Source organism: Varanus komodoensis, unplaced genomic scaffold (assembly GCF_004798865.1).
Source record: "Varanus komodoensis strain SLA01 unplaced genomic scaffold, ASM479886v1 scaffold1, whole genome shotgun sequence".
Classification (NCBI taxonomy): Eukaryota; Metazoa; Chordata; class Lepidosauria; order Squamata; family Varanidae; genus Varanus; species Varanus komodoensis.
The window spans coordinates 33,754,227-33,777,919 of record NW_025335268.1 but is presented as its reverse complement, the minus strand read 5'-3'; the positions used below and the strand labels follow the sequence as shown (position 1 = coordinate 33,777,919).

The 23,693-nt window shown below is 42.8% G+C and overlaps 1 protein-coding gene across 4 annotated transcripts in view; it reads right to left on the bottom strand.

The window, feature by feature from the left end:
• The window catches only part of AGPAT4 (1-acylglycerol-3-phosphate O-acyltransferase 4), a 116,556-nt gene that overhangs the window by 77,210 nt on the left and 15,653 nt on the right, over nt 1–23,693 (bottom strand). For 2 of the 4 annotated variants that reach the window (XM_044421592.1, XM_044421621.1), the window contains exon 1: nt 4,408–4,479. The exons of 1 other annotated variant lie outside the window; for it this stretch is intronic. The gene's annotated coding sequence lies outside the window, so the exon portion shown is untranslated. Of the gene's footprint in view, nt 1–3,550; nt 3,643–4,407; nt 4,480–23,693 lie in introns of those variants that run through there. One more of the 4 variants, XM_044421602.1, reaches the window with a different exon arrangement.

Sequence of the window (23,693 nt, the reverse complement as noted above, 5' to 3'; positions counted from 1 at the left end):
ATCCAGGCAAAGTCCTGGAAGAGTACTGCTGTCAATATGCAACGGGTACTCTCCAGAGATATTGACCTTAAAAGGCTGCAAAGGGCATTATTTTTTACTTTGGTTGTCTTGAGAGTTGTCAAAAGTCAAGCTGTTAAGAGAAATAAAAGCTATGGGTTATCTTTGCTCACAGTAGGAGGTGGCCAGTACATCAGTGTTACAGTGTTCTTGTTTTGGAAAAGTCTTGTCAAGTTCCTTACACTCTTCCAGCTTTTCCTGAAATTCTGTGTGCTCAGAAAAGTGCAAGTCACTCCTTTTTATTGGCACACAGAGCTCTGACAGCTAGTTGTCAAAGCCCCAGTTCCCCTTTAAAGGGTTTTATTTGGGATGGGGGTTGTTGAGAGGGCATTCCATGTTTTTTTTTTTTTAAACCAAATCAGAATTTGTATAGCCACCTCACATAAAAGGGGTGACTCACATTTCCCCAGTTTAGATAAAATGATAGTCTCTCAAAAATGATAGAAACCTGAGCAGTCAGGTCCAGAAAAGAAAGCAGATAATCTTGCTTTGAAGGGATAATTTACTGGCCAGTCCCTTTTCATGAACAAAGATCACTCACAGTTTTTGTTTCTTTTGACAGGTTGGCTTTTGACAGCTGTCAAAAGAAACCAAAGTGAAAAATATAACATTTGCAGCCTCTCTGGGTCAATCTTCATGAAGGGTGTGTGCTGTATAACTCCCCAGGACATCGCCCATGTGAGGCTGTCCATTCTGGATCCACAAAAGTGCACATGTGCACTTCTACATGTCTGCCTATAAAATAGTAAGATGTGTATTAAAATGTACAGAAATATCTTGCCTTATAAAGGCGGGGTGACAAACCAGAGAGAGTCCTCCCAATGTGCCACTTGGGCATTTTGGAAGGGATGCCACTAGCTGTCAAATCAGAGATCGCCAAAAGCAATCTCCAAAAAACCAAAACTAAACTCAATGATGAAAAGGGGAAAAGGGTGCAAAAGGCCTCATGATTATGGCAGGGAGCAGGAAATAAGACAGCTCCTCCTCCAAGTACCCTGAAATATCTGGCAAAGGACTGAATGGGGAAGGGGGGTAAGCCAAGGTGAGTCTTGATTGTCAGGTGCCTTGTTTTTTTTGTTTGTTTGTTTGTTTTTTTTGGAGGAATAACCAATCTACTGTGGCTTACCACTAGGTTAGGCCCCCTCCACTGTCTATAACTGAGAAACAGTGCAATACGCATAAAGTCTTCTGTATAAACCAAGAAGGACAGAGACTTTCTCCAAACCACTGAGATTATATTTGAATGGTTGCTTTCTGCACTTTCAATTCACTATTGTAGTAAATATTGAACCACACACACAAGAACTGTGCTTTTAACAAGTCAATACAAAACAGGCGGTGTTACCCATCATCACTAAAAGAGAAAGCTTTGCCACTTGCTAGGCCAAGGGCTGTTTTGTTTTGTTCTTGCCTGTAATCAAATTATTAATGAACTGAAATATTCTTACATTGCTATTTTATTATAACCGTGAAACTGTTTCGAATCATATATTCATTATTTATGTGTTTGGATTTTTGTCATGACCTTGTGCATATTACTTTGAATGCAGTGTACTGGGAAAACAAATATACATATAGTTTGACTTCTGTTTTCAGACACCCTGACTACAACATCCAGTCAGCCTTACTAAACCCTGCCAAACCTGCTTTTGAAGCTTGCAGTTTCTTGTGAACTTTGGTCTAACAACTATATGCACTTTGGTCTTTTTCTGATGGCCAGACAACTATTTCTTCTAGTATGACTATTAATGCTTCAGCAACTGTCCCTCCTGCAGTTCAGGCTGTCTAAGCATCAAAGCCTACTGCTTATGAAGCAATTGTTTTAGATGTACATTTGTCTTCCATAAATCAGTGACTGAGCAACTGCACCATGAAAGGCAGCAATAAAATCACCTTTAGGGAAATTTATTGAACAACTAAACCACCATAGTTGAATGCACAGCCTGGTCCAAGGCAGAGTTAGGCACACTGACAATTAAAGAGCTTGAAGTAATGATGAAATCATCATTGAATTGAATGGAGGTGGGCTGAATCACACTAGTGAAATTAACAATGAAATTCTATGCATGTCCGATAAGAAGACACCACTGAGTTCAATGGCCTTACTCTTTAGTATGTGTGGTTAAAGTTGTAGCCTGGATTAGCTTTGCAAGAATGAGAAAAAGAAGAGATTATTAACCATTCTAAGTATTTTTCCCCCTTCTAGCAGAAAGAATTTAGAAATGAGTACATTTCCCCATCCTTAAGAAGCCCTTGCCTTTCCAGAATTCAATACACACTAAACTCTGAACCCTTCAGGTGAGCTAATAGGCCAAACAAAGCCAACATCCCAATACAGTGAAAGGTATTGTAAACACCCCATGTTATCTATCTGGTGCTTATTTTTTCTTTATCATAAAGAAAACACCCAGCCTGGGCTAGAATACAGTAACTTGTAATCTATACACAGCCAACTGCTGAGAAAAAAAAACTCCTTAAAATGGCAGTTGATTCTGAGAAATGCTGTATGTCCCATATTTACTCAAATCAAATGATGACAAGACATAAAGTATCTGAAATGTTCTAGTTGTCAGGAGGATGTTGGCTGTGCAGGACAAGCCAAATCATGTTGTGTCAACTCATTGTTCTTACTCCCCTAGGAGTAACTACTGAACACAGCAGGACTAACTTGCCAATATCCCATGCGTTAATTTCAATTACTTTCTGCTTCATTTTCTATACTTAAAAAGCAAAAAGGCAATTATACTAAAAAATATGCAGTAGAATCAGACAATCTGTGTGTAAGTAAAACAAAAGAGCATTCTAGATAGATCAGGAGATTCTATTTGGGCAAGTTGCCAGAGCCACTAACAGTCAGTTTTCCCATCTGAGCAAAAAGGTCTAGTAGCAGCTATGAGGAAAGCACTCCAAGAACACAGCTAAAGTTTAGCAATGTGAAGCCTCATCATTGGCTATGCACCAAGTGCAATAATTTTTTCTTTGTACTCCTATGCATGTCACAATAAGGTTCTACCACACATTTGCACAGCCAGATTAATAAAATGGGTGAAGAAGGATGCAATCGGCACTCTAGAGCCTTTTGAAGGATTAAAAGGCTAGTTCACGTTTGGCAGCCTTTTACAGTGCCATCACACCCATGTGCAGTGGGGCTTACTCACCTGTAAGTACACGGAGTACTGCAGCCTCAATGACACATTCGTTCTTGCAACGAATGCTGTTAGCAGAAATAATTCACACTTTTAAAAATAAAGCTCATTCCAAGGGCGTATCATATGCCTGCTCTCAATGCTGCTTTGTACAGCAGCGAATTTCCACTTGTTGAAGGACATTTTATTCCGTGTCACAACAAAACCAAATGGGCTCTGCCTACATCTGCCTCAACAGACGTGCCGTCCTCTTGGTCCAGCAGCCACCACTAAGCAAGAGCAACAGCCTACGCATACGCGAAACAACTTCATCCAAGCACAACTTTGGTCAACGGAGTCGGACTCACCCGCCACTTCCTCGCTTTTTCTTACACCGAAATAGCCTTAGAAGCGTTTACAAACCGGGATGGAGAAAACGGGCAGCGTCCGTATAAAGTACCTTGTTGCAGTTCCTTAGCAGCTGCTAATTATTTTGGGCCACAACATCATCCTCTTGGTGAGTAAAGCATATGCAGGAAAGCGGCTGTAAATAGCATGTCACAAATGTCTGTTTCCTAGGCAACCCCGTCCCTCCCTCCCTCCCTCCTCCCCTTTGTGGTTGGGGATAAACCAAAAGGGAGCGTGAGGGGAAGGGGCAACGGACGCGCGTGTTGCAGCGGCGTACACAAATAAACCCATCCCGACAACACAATAGGCCTCTCAGAACGGAACGTAGGACCACACAAACACCACCAACAACTAGGAGGAGCTGGGGGGGGCGGGGAAGGGGGTGTCCACGATTTTTTTACCGTTTCCATGGAAACAGTGAAGGCAAGAAGGAACATGTTGCATGGCACAAGAGGGAACCAACGTGTAGCAGGAAAATTCTCGTCGGCTTTAGCCTGCCCCCCCTCGGTCCCCTCAGGCCAAATGAGTTAAGGAACTGAAAGAGAAAGGCGACAAATCGCATCCAATCCAAGAAGTTCTTTCCAACGAGCCGACAGGCTTTGAGCCCAGCCAGACACGCTCCCCCACCCCGGCTTTGCATACAACCCCCAACGACAGTAGATGCTTCGATGCTTCTGAAAGGGCCACGACCCCGCCAAGGAAAGGGGGAGAGTGAGTGGCCGCGTGGGCAGGGCGAGGGGCGAAGCAGCGGGACGCGTGCGCGCGCGCCAGGCAAAGCAAAGTTCTCGAGAAGTCGCGGCGAGGAAAGCGGGCATACCTCGTGCTCGCCGGCCCTCGGCAGAGATGCTCGGGAGAGCAAACCGAGCGGCTCGACGCTCGCGGACGGCCCCTTATTCGGCAGGCGCTGTAAGGCAGCCAAGGCTGTGAAAGGAAGCCAGACTCCACCCTAGGGGTGGGGCCTTGAAAAAGAGAAAAACGGGGGACAGGCCTCCTGGTCGGCTGACGTTTCTCTCCCCACCGCATGTCACTTCCTTTTAAAGCTGCGGTTCAGCCGTTGAGGGGAGCGAGGGTAAGTTTCCTCGTGTAATTGGACCCTGCCTCTCATCCGAGCCCCGCCAATTAGCCGGAGGAAGTCATCCCTCCCCCCCGGCCCACCGCCCCCTTCACTCCCAGCTGTTATAGAAACCAACCTTCAGACAAAAGCCCTTTGTATGGCATCTTTTTCTTCTCCTCTTAATCCTTCCTTTCTTTCATGCAAAAAAGAAAAGAAAACGAAAGAAAACCCCTCGCTTGTGACCTCCATACTGACACTGGTGTCATGCCCGGAACACGTTGTCCAAATTAAATCATTATTAATTAAAAAGCAACATGATCAATGAGTATTATCAATAGAGAAATATCCTCTACACACACGCAAGCACATCTCCTTGCAAATGCGTTCACCAAGAAGGGCAGCAGAAAACCTTTAGAATGTGACTGTTTCTTTGACTAACAAATCAATTGGATGTCATAACAGTTAAGTTTTTGATATGTTGAAGCTCTTGGTTTTGAATGCATAATGCAGCCCAAGCATATATACACGTGACAATAAGTCTCACTGATCAGGTTTGCAGGAATCCTTAAGACACCCCAGGGTTAAAAGGACCCTCCCCCCACCAAGAGACTAAGAGTCAGGCACAACAGAGGCACCTGCCCTCCCGCCGCCCCCCCCAGTCCTCCTGTATCCCAGGGTTCTATGCTTGTGCCAGGTGAGCTAGATGGGGAGCCAGGTGGGGATGAAAGCCACTCTAAAGTGCTCAAGTAGCACTTGATGGCAGCTGTCAGAAGCTTCCTACTGATTATCCTGGCAGAGAGGGGACTGTTCATCCTCCCCTCTCTGCCACAATTAGCAAGGACAGGAACAACATGCTGATCCCTGCCCCATCACTTTCTGCAGTGAACAACAGGGTCATGTTCTTCTGAGGTTTCACCTGAGGGGACCAAGGAAAATGTGGCTCTTCTCCCCAACATTCAGAGATTACTGCAATGGATGAGAATGGTACCTCTCAAGGAAACCTAGAAAAATGCAGCCCTTCCTCCCACCACCAGTTGCTGCAATTTTTGGAAGAACTGTGGTGGGCAAGGGAGTATGTTCTGCTGGGTCTTTTATATGGGAGACACAGCAAAATGCCCCACCACCATGCACTGCACCCTCAGATTATGAGTGTGACTTGGGAGACACCAACACCACTACCACACACCACCACCTAAAGCCAGAACTGGGACTTGGGGAGGCAGTGCTTGAAGGCATGGAAGCCAATAACAGTTGCTAAGCAAGCAATTACCAAGCAATTCTGTAGGCTTTGGCGTGTCACCTGGATTTGTTTTGTCAGCCAAGTTCATATATTACACAAAGACAATGGCTTGGCTTGTCATGAGAACCCAGTCACTGTGGTCAGAGGGAGTAACCTGCAAATAAGTATGTAGTTGTAGCATCCAAGTAAGTACACACAAGAAATGTAACCTCTTTGATAACATACAATGTCCTCGTATTTTTTCACTGGATAACAATGCCACATATATACACTTTTACATTTGAAAGAATATGTGCAAACAGTGTTTCAGAAATATGGCACACAAAAACTGAAGTGGGGACCTGAGGTTTTACAGAAGAGGAAGATGTGAGGGAAGTTGCTTTGTCTGTTACAACAGCCACTAAAACTTCTACTGTAACCATGGAAGCTACAGAAGGCAGGAAGGACAGGGACTCAGAACACTTACATGGATTCACAGGAACTCTCAGGAATACCTAATACAGAGCCCCTGGGATTCATAGCACATATAGCATCTCTCAAGGATTTGTAAGGCATGATGCTTTCCCAATCATGTAGAGCATGTGCAGCATGATGCTAATGGGTGGTTTTTAAACCTAATAAATAAGGCAGTGACTCTTCATGCACACAAATATTCAGGGTCTCATAACCCATGTAGGAACTCACAAGGATTCATGAGAGAGAGAGAGACTGATAATGTTCACAGGAACTTCTGATCACACCAGTGGCTCCCTGTGCTTCTGTCTCTGGCTACTAGATTTAGAAGGACGCCATAGCTCTTGCATGTGTTATGTAATGTGGGCTGCAAGCCTTGAAGAGAACGTGGTGCTGTTCTCAGTCTTAAGTCCTGTGGCTTCCTCAGCCCACCTCCAAGGTCCACACATTGAGTGTAGAAATCTACAAAAGTTAAGCCAACCAACACAGGGTTCCATAGAATGAAGGACCCTCAGGATTCCCAGTTCTATGGGAGGTGGCATGTAGGCTGCCCTTACAGATGCCAAGGCTGAAAGTGTAGACACTAGGGAGAGAATCTATATAACCTTATGGTCAGGGCCAACAGTGTGGCTCCACTGAATCATGACTCTTCCTGCTCCATTTTTGTGTGAATAGTGTGTGACAAGTGTGTGCTTAAGGGATATCCTGTTATAGTAGTGCCCCAGTCCACACAGCCACAAGCTACATACAGGATTATGCATGCTCAGTTGCCAAAGAATTGGCTGCCAAGTAGCAGTGGGAACATTCAAGCACATATAATGGTCTTCTTCACACAACATGACAATCCACTGAGAATTAAAGGGCAGAGTTACATACGAGGATTAAAGGGTTAGGGTTACATACCTGGCAATAAATGGTAGATTAGCCAAGGGTTGGTTAACCCTTAAATGCCCCCTGCCAGCTGTATTCTCAAGACATGACAATTTTTGACAGTTCCCAGTCATGGATTGCATATTCATAATGGCATCTGGCAAGAGCTGCAGCTCCTCAAGGGTAAATTAACCCTCAGTTGTTTTTCATGTAATGTATGTTTTAAAAATGTATAGCTAGCAAGTAAATTGTTTAGTTATAATTATGCAATTTTCTTTTGATGTTGCATATAAATTGTGTGGGGGATATGCCCTATTGCAGATGTGTTGACGAAGAGGCTTAGGATATGGCATACTTGTGCTGCACCCATGTAATATCCTTGCTATGCCCCATTTGCTCACTCTTAGAGCATAACTTCATAAACAGAGAGTACTTATGCCAGCACAGATTTTGCCACTTTATTGTGGGACTGCCATTCTCTGCTGGCAGAATGACACTTACCCCATATCCTTCAACGTGGTATTGTGCCTTAACAATCCCCTAGGTTAAATATGTAAGCAGGGAGGAAACACAACCAGAAGTAACACTCTTCGGGAGTATAACAACATAAGAGAGCAGAGACTTTAGATTTTAAAGGAAATAGTTTCAAATCAAATACAATCCCCTAACTGAGGTCCTAGAAGTGTCTATGGCCTTGGAGAAGTGACTGAAGTATCCTATCATCCCCAAAATGCTCTTCAGGGACAATAGCCTTGCTCTCCCCAAGTATCTGTCTGACAATACAGTGGATGGCAAAAAACCAAACCAACCAATCAACCAAACAAACAAACAAACAAAAAATCCTCAAGTTTCAAAGATGTATGTTGCAGGTGTGGGGAATGTGATGCTGATTGCATGCATATTTGATGAAAATAGGAGAAAGATGGTTTCTTTTAGAAAAATATAACACATGTGCAAATAGAATTATTGATGTCTGTTGCAATTAAGCCACTCTGTTAGTACTGTTGTTCTTTTTTTTTAAATAATGGTTCAGACTGAGCATCTTGATCTGATCTGGAATTAATAATGGAAGCAAAACTGTTAAAAGCTTCTAAATAGCATTTGCTTAGTAGACCCACGATGAATGAATGGTTTAATATAGCTTGATATTTGGCTTTGGTGACAAAACTCACAGAACATGTGATGGACGACAAAACCTTTGAGAGACCTGGATTCCACTTAGTTATAGTCTGCAATGTAGAAACATTAATTCATATTAATTAGGACAGTAGGCTTGCAGTACTTTTGTGATGCCTGTAAACCCCTGAACGCTGGAGGTTTACAGGTATCCAGTGCAGAGAGGGAGATACAATGGAAGCAACCTTCACCTTCCCACTCTGCATTTTAGCCAGATGACTGCTTTTGCAATTTAGCTTCAGTGTACTCTGCTCCTCCCCCTCCAAAAACCCCCATCCTCTTTAATGCATCTTTAACATGATTTTCCCAACTCAGAGAGCAGCCAGCGCAATTCTTTCTGTGTTGGCTGTAATGGGGAGGGGAAACTAGAGTTCCCAGTTCTGAGGTTGAACTCTAGTTCCTGATCTCAGAGCTGGAAAACTGAACTATCCCATGGGCGCCTCAGACAATTGGTGGGTTCATGTGAAACGACAAGCCACAGTGGTTTCTTGAGCAGGAAGGTCAGCTGTGTTGTCTGAATCCTGTTGTAGTATTTCAGCATAGAATGTTTGGATTTTACAAACCACAATAAGAAACAACAATCTGTTCTATTGTTTTCATGCTTCACCATGGTTTCTCCAGTCATATGAACCCCACATCATGTTTTTCCATGGTCCTACCACATAGTGCCCTGGAAGGAGCAGCAGCTCCAAGAGCTACTCCAGCCAAGCAACATGGGATTGAATTTCAGGCATGGTGGTTGATGAGATATGTGCCAACAGTGGGAAGACTGAGCGAGAAGGGTAGAAACCATACTAGCATAGAAACCATTGTATTGTCAGGCATATCCAGGCAAAAAAATCATGCATCTTGGAAACTATACAGAATTACTTGTAATATATTGAACCCAGCCATTGTCAAGAAGCCATAGGATCATTCTCTAATTCTCATTGCTTGTGTGAAGTTGTGTCCAACCCATCACAACCCCATGGACAACATTCCTCCAGACCTTCCTGTCTTAACATATTATCAAGTGTTACAGAATGTGTAAGGTAGGCATAATAAAGGTATACATTATATTTAGCATATTTAGAGGCAGTGAGTAAATACTTTATTTATTTGTATATGATGCTATTTAAATGTATGGTGGATGATTAATTTTAATGTTTTTCATTGAAAAGGAAAGAGGGAAAATGAAAAGCCTGTGCAGGTCTGCAGGTTAAACTACTATGAAGATAAGTAACTTTGGGACGCTCACTGTATCTCGCAGCCTAACTGTCTCACAGTGTTGTGAGGTTAAAACAGGCAGGAGAGTGATGCACACTTAAGCAGGGTGTACTGTCACTGGGAAGGAGAGCCATGTTGAAGGTTAGGTCTGGGGCCAAATCAGGCCTACCTGGAATTTCATGCCGTGCCCTCTTCCCCTGACCCCACCCTATTTCCCCTAACCATTAATGGTTTGTGGATTCCAAGTTCCCAGAGTTTTCCCCCCATTGAAAAAAACAGGGAATGTCCCTCCTAAGGTTTACTTTTAGGTAGTAAGAATTTTATGCCAAAATATTCTGGTATATTTCATACTTTTCATATTTTACCCAGCCATTTTTGCCTTCAGCATCATATGCCACTGGAAATTAGACCCTGGAAGCTTCTTCAAAATTGAATTTGGGCTTTGGGCTAAAATTGGTTTGACACATTAGCCGAGAAAGGATGGGATTAGATGCATTAATGCATGAATAAGTTTTTCTAGAAATATGCCTCTTTTCTGGTTTCATATGGTAATATGATATTTTGATGCAGTGCAAAATCAGCCTATGGATGCTAATAGTTTATATTAAATGTAGAACGTATATATTCACATCAGTTGAGGGAAAAGGTAGTGCTAAATAGTGACTTCTTATGGGGGACTTGAAGCATACATTTGAGAAGCATACATTTGAGATATCATCTCTCTTCAAGTGGGGCCAACTGACTGTGACATTAATTCAACCATTAAGGGCAAAGTATGAAAGGAAATATATTTTTTAAGGTATCTTCTTGACCAGCTCAGTGTATCCTGACACAAGGCATTCATCTGTAAAATCAGAGCACTTAGCATCCTTGGATGGCTGTCCAGTAGAGAATAATGTTTATGAATGAACAAAATAAGAACTAGCTAGAAGATGAGCATCTGCATTAGATGAAGAATGCATGGTTTGAATACTGGCTGTTTGTCCAAGATGTTTGAAGTCTAAACCAGGTAATGTGAAAAGACCCTGAGGAGTTGCATATCTGAGGCTCTATGTCTCTAGACTTTCCTAAGATGCAAGAATTCCACAGCAAGGTGCTTTTGAGTTCAGTGGGGCTTACTCCTAGGAAAGTAGTTATAGGATTGCACCCCCAGTTTCTTACCAGTTGTTTGGCTACAGTAACCCTCTGAGTCCAATATTGAATCCTGAAATCTGTTGGAATTATGCTTTCAAAGTTTCTCCCTAAATTATAAGCTTTTTTGTTATTATTACTGCTATCATTTTCACTACTACACTGCATTTATATTATGCCTTTTATGTCTAATGGCCAAGGGCAATAGTGAAATATTAGAACATACTTTATTCTTATTCCATATTTTCATTATCTGTCTTACAATTAATTTAAACCTAATTATATTCCCTTTTCTGTCTTTAAAAAACACTTCCACTAATCCATTTTTTTAAAAAGACAAATTCATGTGACTCAAAATTTCAGCACTCAGGGAATGCAAAGCACATTACGACAAGCCACAAATATTAGAAAGTGTTGAGGTGAATAGAGAGAGAGAGAGCTTTGACCCTCATCATGAACTGCAAATCGATCTGGATATGATATGGAACAGTCAAATTAATGTTTAGCTGTACAGCCAGATATAATGTGCTTTGATTTTAAAACAGTATTTGCTAGATGATTGGCACAGTGGGGAGCTTTCCGTAGGTTTCTGCAATGATTATGCAGGATTGAAAAGGATTTAAGTGAAGAACGCATAGCTTGATGGTTTCCCCCTTTATCCAAGGGTTTCCCTGTATTACCTTGTATGCTGGTGTGCCCACCCGAAAGAATGATGTTCATTCATTTCATTTTATATGAGTTATATATTTAAATGAAGCTAGGATTTTATTAATACATAAGAATTAGAAAACATTTTTCTTGAAAGGATTTATAGCCACAAGGAGTTTTGAGTACAGATCCTCTGTACCTTGTGGTATTAGGGTTGCAGTACAGCTATTCAGACAGCTTTAAATTGACTCATGTTACCTGTGATGAAATTGTCAGAAGAGAACTCTGAATCAACCCGACAGCTGTATAAGGTGCTAGAACCAGGGAGCAGGGCGGAGTGTGTTCTATGTTATAGATGCCTCTACCTCAGGAAAAGGTACATCTGGTAAAATAAAGGCAGAGGGCTGAAGCATGACAGCTATGCCACCTGTGAGTGGGAAAAATGAAAATCCTACCATCACAATCCAATTTGATTGAGGAAGGGGAGAATTCATTGCTTCTGGAAATCCATTTCATTCTTTTGGTTCCAAATGATTTAGGAGAAATTGAACAATTTATACCTTCACAATCAACAACAAAGTTTCCCTCTTCCTTCTTGATTCAATTGATTTAATTCAGCAAAATATTTACTTAGCTAGAGAGAAAGAAGGTTCATTGCAAACCAGTTTTGCGACCATTGTTAGACAATAAGAACTGTGTATGGAATGTAAATAATCATGGTAAGGGAAGGGAAGTGTTTACAAGAGGACACAATGGGGATGGAGTGCATTAGCCCGTGGAACTTTCCTCTTCTCTTTCATTTGGCTAGGAGGTCAAGGTGGGTTTCATCTGTACTGAGCCTTTGAGACAAATGGGAAGGCCACGTAGTGTCAGACTTGCATTCTCTAGGCTTTCTCTTGCATTCTCTGTAAAGGAGAATAATAATTCAGACTGAAAGGAAAACCATACAGTCTCTGTTACAGTGAATTGTAGAATAGCATAATGTTTATCAGGAGGTAGGCAGTTAGATTTTTCAACAAGGCTTCCAGAATGGTTTCCAAACAACCAATAATGGTCATCACATCTCCCACACAGTCTAGCAATCTGTTTCTGACCTTTCCCGACCTCCATCTCCTGCTGCCTGTCTTACCTCTGACCTGCTCTTATGCCAGGGAGGCTCTGATCCTATGATCCTATCAGCTCTTTAACCTCCAGGGCTTAATCCTCCTGCTGTTATATGGAATGGAGTGGAGGGATCTTATACTTCAATATTTCCTCAGACAAAATGAAAAGAAAGAAGGAAAAAATAGCTCCCTGCTTGTGGAAAGTTTGTATGTAGGGGAAAGGGCTTTCAGGCTCTTAATCTAATGCCAGAGATGGAACCTGGAAATTTCTGAATGCAAAGAATGTACTCTGTCACTGAACTGCAGCCTCTCTCTTAGATATGCTTATTTTTCACAGAGGAGAAGTTTGTAGATTCTTGAATGAGAATGGAAGACATGCCATTCCTTATCCACATTTGGTGGAAAAGTTCCCAGAGGGCTGCACCATATGTTGCCTCTGAATATGTAGGTTGTCATAAGATGAGCAATGAACAGTTTTATTTACAACTAACCTCAGTGTTTGCAAGAACAGTTACTCAAATCTACCACAAATTAGTAGTACCATTCGTTTTAGTGCAGTGAGGTTACAATGCTAGTAGTATATTGCATTAGTATCAATGTCATGGCACAGATATTAGAAACAGTAGTCCACCCATAATGAGCATCTCAACCTATATGTCTTTACGCACTGGTAGTGGCCCTTCTATGGAGTTCCCATTCACCTTTCTATGTCCTTTGTTTAAGAAATGAAGCACAGAAGCAAAATCAATATTAATTTTGACTAGGGGAACAGCATATGTAATGCACATAGCAGAAAACCTTTGTTACTTTTTAATGCCGTTAAAGTGAGTTCCAGCAACTACACAAGGGGCACAGCAGCAATGTTGCAATTAAATTTGAGGGATACTTCCCAGGCATTTCATTTACATTTTTTTTTGCATTTTTATAACTGTCAGGGAACTGCAATAACCCCAGTAGAAAGTACTTCAAAAAGGAGCTGCATAAAGTAGGCCTTTTTTGTATTAGTTGAAAGATTGGAGATTACATTGTTAAGTGTGAGCTATTGTCTCTCCCCCTTTTGATGTACCTTCTTTTTCTTCTTTTTTCCTTTACTGATGGTTTTCAATAGACAACTTGGCAACTGGCCCTTGGGAACTGTGCACTAATTAGCCTATCTGCAGTCTTGCCTTGACTATTTTCATGTATTCTGCTCCTCCCTTTGATACCTGGAACAGACAAGGAAATTGAATCTGCAAGATTATGTATGTTGGACATCCATAAAAGCACAGCTGCAAAGACTGACAAAGGAAATATTTTTAAAATTATAAACAAATAGCACAATTTTCTGGGGCTGAAAAAAATAAGCCCGGTTGTGCATTGTTGAGGCTCCGGAGCAGCAGCAGCAAATAAGAAGGTATTAACAATCACAATGAGGAGGGGAAGAAAAGTCAGGTTCTGCCATGAAGGATACTGGGAGACTGACTGGAGAGCCGAGAGGGGAGGAATGGGAGAACAAACCATGGTAAGCCTGGTCATCTGTCAGGCACAGTATGGGTTGTTTGTACCTTGAACAGCCCACTTTGTGAAGCTAATTTGCAAGGTGAACCTGACCACTAGATTGAGTTCATCTCATCTCAGTCTTCCATACTGTGGTGAGAATTAGTTTATTTCACTTTATACGTAGGTTGTAATGTGCATCTATTCATACACACAGCATAACCAACTTTTATGGAAATGGCTGCCCTTTGCACCTATAAATTCGGCGATATGTTTCCTTCTTTTGTGTGATTCATAAGTGAGCATCCTTTTCATAAGTGGGGTCATGCATTAGCGACATTATCCTCTGCTGCTGCTCCATACTCTGCATTCTGTTCCAACAGTGCTTCCAGAAGGAACCCCCAAAAGGAATGGAAATGGCTGCTTCAGAAATGAAACAAGCCAGTCTATTTCTGATTGCTTCTGTTAGATTTCCACTGTGCTAGAGGTAGGTCCTGCTATTGCACGGACAGATTTGGACATGATCCTCTGTAAAATGTTATAATTTTACTAGTGTTATTCCTGTAAGTACAAGCACAGAACAGTGAGAAAATTGAAATTAAGAAGCAGTGCCCAAGCTTTGCTTTGTTGGTCCTCATTTCTAATCCCCTTTCTTTGTGTGTGCACATGTACATTTTCGATTGTAAGCCTGAGGGCAGGGAATGTTTCATTATTAATCTTTGTAAGTTGCTCTGGGACGCCTTTAATTTGGCTGAAGTATGGGGTAAAAATACTGTAAATACATAAAGTATTCAGGTATTTCCCACTATATCCAGATAACCAGACACTTTGTTGTTTAAAGCAGAGTCTAATGGTATCCTGCCCTCCTCTCCTAACCTAATGGGGCCAGCATTTATAGTCTTGCTAGAGCATTCAGACAAAAAGACCTGCCCTCACCTTATGGGGCCACCCAAATCAAGCCACTTCACCTTGATACATGGCAATTATGGGACTTTGCAGGTGGGCGTGGGAGTTAACCACATTTCTACCACATTTCCTATTTCTGGTTCTTTGGGTTGCCTCGCTGAAGATAGATAGATCAGCACTAAGAAAGATAATCTACTGGAAACCATTGCAGGAGTATCTGCACTACTATTTATGCAAGGGGAGTCTAAATGGCTCCAATTCTATCCATGGAACCTTATTCTCATATAAATACAACCTGACATACAGTGTTCTAGACATATACCCACAATGAATATCAGCAGTCCTTTTCACCATGACTGTATCTTTGTCTCACTATCTAGGGGCACATTTAGAAGAAGAGGTGGAACTAACCATAAAAGAAGTGTATGGACTTCTCTTCTTGTGTTGATATGTTTAAAAAGACAGTACCATAATAGTTCTTAAGACTGTAATCCTGTGCATGCCTATTTAGATGCTTGCCCCACTGAAATGCAAGTAAACATGGATCAGCTCTTGGTGCACTATAGGAGGGCATGAGAAGCACTCTGCTTTGCTGTTTCTGGAGAGGCAGTTTCATTTGGGAGGCTTTCACAGATATTATATGGAGCTCAGTTTCGATTCACTTCCTGTGTTGCTCCCCTGCACCTATAATGACTCTTTGGCTTGTACATAAACACAAAACAAATAATCCATGGCAAAGTCCATTATAGTCAGCATGGACAATTATGGGACTTCCCATGAATTGTAGGACCTTTTCACCTAAACATGCATTAGATTGCACCTTGTGTATCTAAATCTGTATTGGATTTTTACATGTATGCCTCCACCATTAACATCCTAATTGGAAAGTGAACTAACAAAGGCTTCTCACTGGATTGATCCTGCAAAGTATGTACATTTGAATGCAGATCCTACCTACATAGATACCACAAAGGGGAAAAAAAAGCCTTGTAATGAACCATAAGATCAAAAAAAAAAAAAAAAAAAAGACAGTAAAGAATGGGGAGAAATCTCTCCCACCACCATCAGAAGAGACACAAGCTTTGGCAATTACTAATGAGGATTTACAATGACTATCCATTTTGGTATTGGCAATATTTTTAGCAATGACACCTTAAGCAGCAAGGAGAATGCAACTGATGGAAAAGTCAGGCTGATTACCCCTCAACAAGAAGCATATACATGGCCCTCATTTCCATTCCAAGAATGTTTACAGAAGAGAGAATCACATCCTTCAGGATATGCATTTTACAGCCGCTCTTGACAGACATTGTCCTTTGCTACGCTGACAATATCATTAAGACTTTATGCCGGATGTTGCACGGATATTAATACTATAGTTGTGGATGTGCATGAGCTGCATTTCATCAAAAGGTGGACAGGGATGTCATTTCTCACCTCTCCTCTTTAGAGTTGTAAACTCAGCAGTTTGCCTTTTAAATTTAGAAAAGAGAAGGGAAAGGAGTATCATGAGCACATGCTCATTTTCTTTGTTTTACAGCTGACTTCACTTTTGGATGTGTTGCTGTGGAGCTGCAAGGTGGCCTTTTTTTCTTTGTTATGCACTAGGATAACTTGGTGAACAAGTGAGATATTCTCCTTTGGAAGCCTAGACAGCTCAGCCCTGGCTGGAAAGGGAAGGAGGCTAGTCACCAGCTGCAGCTCTCCCCATTCCTGGCCAGCACGGGCACTGGGGATTCTGGGGCATGCAACGCAACGCATATGAGGGGCAGCAAGTTAGAGCAGACTCAGATAGGAAATAAAAAGGGGCATTAGTTGGGTCTGCTAATTCCAGTTTGGAGGAAAACGGTGCGTATGCAACATGTTTCAGCACAGTGCTTTGTTTATAAGCATCTCTGACTAACTTCATGATCCAGCAACAATCTACATTCAAGGATGGTTGGGTATCTTACAGCAAAACCATTGGATTATACAACCCTGCCCCTGCCCCTGCCCCAATAAAGAGATAAGCTAGGGCATTTTCCTAAGAATGCAATGAAGGTAAAGGTTTCCCCTTGACGTTACATCCAGTCATGCCTGACTCTAGGGGGCGGTGCTCATCTCCGTTTCCTAGCCGAGGGAGCCAGCGTTGTCTGCAGACAGTCTTCGTGGTCATGTGGCCGGCATGACTAAACACCAAAGTGCACGGAACGCTATTACCTGCCCACCAAAGTGGTACCTTTTTATCTACTTGCATTTGCATGCTTTCAAACTGCAAGGTTGGCAGGCACTGGGACAGAGCAACAAGAATTCACTCCGTTGTGCAGATTTGAACCGGTGACCTTTTGATCAACCAGCCCAGCAGCACAGCGGTTTAAACCGCTGCGCCACCTGCAGACCCTTGTGAAGTTACCGATAGATGCTTATATTAAACGAAAGCAAGAGAGTTATGTAAAGGGTATATATCTACATACATATAGATGGTGACCCAATTATTGCCTTTTTGGACCCATGGTAATTTGAAAAACTGTCATGGGCACCATTACAAAATGGCAGCTATGGGAGATACCACTAGTCACAAAAGTCAAGTAACCTGCTAAAATGACTATGTACAAGGCCATGCAGAGAGTGGGCACGGCTCTGACACATTATGGTTTGCGCAGATAGATTCATCCAGTTCTGAGGAAGAAGCAAAGGGGCAGAGCCATGCAGATGACTTTGCTGTTTCAAGGTTACCCAGTGAAGGTTCTCAGACAGAGTGTGGGAACCAGCCTCCCTTGGAAAAATGGGAAGATGTTTCAGAACTGTGTGGGAGAGATCGAGGGTGGGAGTTCCTAGGTGAAAAAAGGGTTTTCAGTTGCATCAGAGGCTACAGAGCATGAAAAGTATTGAAGCCCCATCAGTGAGGGTGTTCAAGGATTGGCTGGACATGCACTTGGTAGGCAGGTCATGAGTGGAGTCAGATGGAGCTGGGGGTCAGACTAGATGGCCCAGGAGACCCTTTCTGACTTGCTCTGTTTCCATGTTTCTAAGTATGGCTTTGAAAATATAAATGTCAGGAGCTACTGGATGTGCACGTAGCATTAATCTAAACACATTGATCTGGGTCACTTATAAGAACAGAGTTCCTTGTATGGTCTTTCTTGTGTAAATAGATTGTAGGTGGTTCACCAGATGCAAAGTGTTATGCAAATTGTCCTTTTGCTGTTGTTTTTAAACTAATAATCCTCTATGCCTGTTCATAGCGGCTGCTAATCAGAGCTGGTCACATCTACACTGATTAGATCTCATATTTATATAATTGAATTATGTATTCATTTGTGTTTTGCATAATATTAAATCTACAAGACAGCAATGCATTTATTAGGAGCACTTAAAGTACAAGATTTCCAGTTTAGGTGGAGTTGCTCTCAGGGACTGCGTCTTTGTTTATAAAAATCTTGAGCTGAAATGCAGGAAGATATGCCTCTTAAGGGGCAAGCTTGATTAGAAGATGATTCCAGGACTTTCAGGACAAAAATAGACCACCCCCTGCATTTTTAAGAATATGCAGATCACGTAAAATAATATAGAGGCTTGTGGTACTTTAAAGATTTAGGGCACAATCAATTTACCCCAGTTGCAGGTGCATATAAGTCCTGAACATGGAGGCTTCTGAACCTCCTATGCCCAGTATGTGGTACAGTTGTGTCTCTTTCTGCTGCTGCTTTGCCTTCTTCCAGGTATTTTTGTTTAGATTTCATGCCGGGGAGGGGAGGGAACACCAAACAGAACTGCCATAAGTCTGTAGCCCTTGCCTCCTCCTGTCCTGGATAGCTAACATGTTGCTTTTTATAGCATGACCCAGCTGAGACTCTGAAAAATTCTATGGTCTCTCAGATGTTGCTAATGTTATTTTATTTCAACACTGCCCATCTCTGAAGCTCTCAGGACAGTGTGCAACAAAGAGAGGTCCCAGGATTGCACCCTTACAGCTGAACTTCACTTTATCTTAATTGTGTAGCATTTAGCTGACCTTCATTTTTCTTTTGGCTCTAGAGCAGGTGCAGATGGCCCTGATTTGGATTGGAACTGTAATGCATCATGAGGGGAGGCTTAAACTTTTTCCTCAGCCATGTGCATCTCTAGCAGGGGTTTAAAAAGGGTGTGGGGGGAAGTCTCCACTTGTGTCAATAGACACTGTTCCCAACCTTTTCATTTCTGCTTTGGAGAATTTTGGGAGGAAGTGGATTTTGAATGCGCAAATGGTGATTAATCCTCCCTTCCTGGTGAGTGGTGATTAAGATCTGAATCTGTGGAGCACACTTACTGTGGAGTAAAATGAAGAGAAGGCTTAGCTACATACTAACACAATGTGCAGTTTGAGCCTTACCCATTTGTTATGGCATATGCTTTTGTGGACTAGAGACGGCTTCATCACATGGATCCGATGAGACATCTGAAGAAGTTGTCTTTATTCCACAATCATGTATGATGTAGTAAGTTTGCTAGTCTTTAGGTTGCCACGAGAGCCTGCAATTCTTCATTGAAACTGATTCATATGACTACCCCTCTGGAAAAATGAAAGTAGTTACTCAGTTCTGCCTCAAGCTCTGATTGGAATGCACAGATGCCTTGGGAAGCAGAGAACAAGGAACCATGTGCTAGATTTTATAGTCTGCAAAACTCTAGATTTAGAGCAAAATGTAGGCGCATGATCTGCAATCTCCTGCATTGCTTTTATCTATTGGCCTCATTTCTCTGTTTGTGATCTGAAATGTGAAGAAAACTGGCTATTATTCAATTTATTTCTCAAATAAATAAATAAATAAATAAATTGAAAACATCTTTTTGTATCCAGGATTATTTAGGATACCTTTTTTAAGGTTCCATTTGGACTTTATCCTAGAACCAGAGCTTTTTTTGTCATAGAACGCACCGGAACGGCGTTCCGGCACCATTTTTTCCAATGGATTTTACAAAGTGATTTTGAATCGCCTGGTAGCAGGTCAGCAGCAAACGTGATTAACATAGTGCCTGCGGGCTGCTTTTGTGTGCTCGAGTGCTTACTGCTGGTGGCAACATGAGTTCCGGCACTTTTTTTTTTTTTTTTTTACAAAAAACACTGCCTAAAACTGTGCTGTGACTCATGAAAGAGATTGTCTTGTGATCCCCCTTTCTATTTGTATCCCCCTCAACTTTCAAGGATCAGCATTTAGAGGGCTACAGAGAGGAATGGGAACTCCATTTCCCCCTGTGAAGTCTGTTCCCATCAGAAAAGGAAAGTTTGGATCCAAGCCGTTAATAATTTCCTCTTTTCAGACTGAACCCTCTGGCAACCAAGTCAAGCCTAGGGTCAAACGGAGAGGTTGAGGATATCTTATCACTCTGTTAATGATTTCCTACCTGCTATCTTACAAATTGTTGGTGATATTGCCCTTTGTACACAGGGTCTGTATTAGGATCTGAAGATTCAGTGGTGATTGTAGTTATTCCTGAATGGTGGATAGTAGTGGCATTGTCTGAAGTTATTGTTGGTTCCAAAGATCTCCAGCTTATGTTTTCCTGCCTTTCCCAAACCTTTGTTCTCAGATGGACATTTTGAATATGTTTTCTGCTTGAATACATCAGTACTTTAAAAGGTGTTTGACCCATGGCCCAAAGACAAAATTTGTCTCATAACTGATCATCCAGCTTTAGCTGGTAATCGCAGTGATTTGATTTCTCTCTCTCTCAGGGCTTCTCTATACAGTGCAATTATTCTGTACTTGTGCTCTCCCACTCTTGGAAGTTTATGTGTCCTTACAATTGTGTAGTCCCTTCCAGGCCTCTCCTGAGTTTCCAGTCTTGTTCATGGTCATTTCAGAGCAAGCAAAACATGATATTAGATTTTAAACTGCAACCAAGCACAACAAAACGCTCTTGAGAAGGTGACTAGCTGCTTTACTGCAGTTATCCACAGCACCACCTTATTTATTATTTATTTATTTAGAAAATTTCTAGGCTGCCCCATTCGCCAAAGCCTCGGGGCGGCTTACAAATAAATAAATTAAAATACATAAATAGCAATATAAAATACACGTAACTGTATAAAATAAGTTGCCCTGGCCAAAAAACTTTAAAATAAAAATAACATTAACAATTAAAATGACGCTTGAATAAAAAGGTCTTCGCCTGGTGCCGAAAAACAAATGATGACGGCGCCAGGTGGACCTCTCTGAGGAGCACATTCCATAGATTGGGCGCCACCGCAGAGAAAGCCCTCCTCCGAGTACCTATCCTCCTAATTTCCTTCCCGGAAGGTTCCCGGAGAAGGGCCTCTCCCGCTGATCTCAGGGGGCGGTTGGGCATATATGGACATAAGCGCTCCTTCAGGTAGCTAGGACCCAAGCCATTTAGGGCTTTATAAGTGATCACCAACACCTTGAATTGGACCTGGACTTCAATTGGGAGCCAGTGAAGCTGACGGAGGACTGGAGTCATGTGAGCATAACGCCCAGTCCCCGTCAACAGCCTGGCAGCTCTATTCTGAACCAATTGAAGTATCCGGACTGTCTTCAAGGGTAGCCCCACGTAGAGCGCGTTGCAGAAGTCAAGTCGGGAAGTCACCAACGCGTGTGTCACTGTCGCCAGGTGAACAGAAAATAAGGGCAGAGAAACACAAACCCTCAGGAAAAGCCCCATGTAAAAGATGAGGAAATTGGTGAGTTCTTGGCAAACAGCTCATTAGGAGAAAGAAAGATGAGGGCTTGCAAGCTTGAAGGTGGCAGTGGCCTGGGAGTGGAGAGAAGCTGTACCTCATTGGCAAAACTCATGGTGTGGATGGAGGCAAGAGGTTACAGGTTCAGTCTTCAGCATCTTCAGGTGGGGCCAGAAAAGGCTCGTGCCTGAAACCCTGAAGTGTTGGTGCCAATCAGGGAAGGCAGTCCTGAGCTAGATGGTCCAAGGATCTAAGGCAGCTTCCTATGCCTCTTGCTGTGCATTCAGGCTTTAGCCAAAGCAAGAAGTATCTCATGCTGTGATAGTCCAGGTAGACTGGGTTGCTAGAATGTCATGCTCTCTGTATGCCGACAGAGCTGTCTAGGTTTTCAGAAGAATCCACTAATTAATCATTAGAATACTGCGGCATTTCGAGTATATTTCCAGCTGACATGGCTGGCTTCTGTCAAAGCCATGGTTGCTCTGTGGAATGCAGAAATGACCTGGGCAGCTGACACAACTGCTCCTAAGGGACCCCTCTGTTGTAGAGCTCATACAGCTCCATGGTATACCCTGGAGATGAGAGTGATGAAACAACTTAGGAGATGGCTGGAGTGCAGATGGAGAACTCCCAGTGAATACGACAGAAACCTGGCATGTGCCTGCATTCAGGTATACTTTGCAGCACTGAGGGTGGCAAAGAAACAATACCTCACTGCCTCTATCCAGTCCTCTCTTTGTTGACCAGCAGAACAAGGTTGCCTAGGGCTTATTGCTCTCTGATCCCAGGGATACCTTGAAAATAACTTTGGCCCACTGTAATCTACTTTCTGGGCACTTCGAGAAAAAAATCTAATGGTCCTCTGGGAGTTGGACTCCGGAGTTACAGCAGTTGAACCAGTGAAGTATCCAGAGCACAGTCTGGTCCAGTTTAATTGGTTGAGTTTCAGTTGTTATGGATCCTCCACATCATTGAGGATGTGGACACATGCTTGGACAGGTTCATGCAACCACCTCTGTACTGGATCCATCTGCCCCCCCACCCCGGATTATAAAAGCCAGCAAGGAAGGGATAACCAGCTGGGCCAGGGAGGTCATTAATGCCTCTTTATTAGAGGGCGTGGTCCTACGCTGTGGTGAGACCATTTTTCAAGCAACCTTTCCTTGACCTGGAACATTTGAACAATTACATGCCGATAGTAAATATTACCTTCTTGGACCAGATTCCATAGAGGGTAGTAGCCAGTCAACTCCAGACATTCTTGAATGAAGCCGATTATCTGGATCCATTTCAATCAGGATTCAGGCCTGGTTTTGGAGTGGAAACAGCCTTGGTTGCCCTGCGTCATGGCCTATGCCAGGAGAGAGATGTGGGGAGTGTGACCCTGGTGATACTGCTGGACCTCTAGGCAGCTTTCAGTATCATCAACCATGGTATCCTTCTGCTGCAGCGGGCTGAGGAGGGAGTGGGGGGCACTGTGTGCACTGGTTCTGCTCCTGCTTGGAGGGCTGTCTCCAGAAGGTGGTGCTTGGGGAATGTTGTTCAGTCCCATGGATTTTCCAGCATGGAGCTCCTCGGGTCTGTTTTGTCCCTCATGCTAGTCAACATTCACGTGAACCCAGTGAGTGGTTTTGCATAGCCATGAGTATGCTGGTGACACACAGCTCTGTTTCTCCTTTTCATTGTCATCAGGTGAGGCTGTGGATGTGCTAAAACTGTGGATGTACAATAATGGACTGTATGAGGGCTAACAAACTGAAACTCAGTCCAGATATGACTGAGATGCTGTTGGTGGTTGATTCCTTTGACCTGTTCTAGAGGGGGTTGCACTTCCCCTGAAGGAGGAGGTGTGTAGTTTGAGGGTGTTCCTTGATCCATCTTTGTTACTTGAGGCTCAGGTTGGCATTGCTAACTTGAAGTGCCTTCTGCCAGCCTCGGCGGGTGGTCCAGCTGTGCCCCTACCTGGACAGGGATAGCCTGGCTTTTGTAATCTGCACTCTGGATTGCTGCAATGCACTCTCTGAGGTGCTGACCTTGAAGACTGATCAGAAATTGCATTTGAGGTAGAATGCAGTGGGCAAGTTAATAATTGGGACTCAGAAATTCAAAGATATCCTGTAAGAACAGTTCTGGCCCACCTGCACTGGCTGCCTGTACACTTCCAGTCCCAATTCAATGTGCT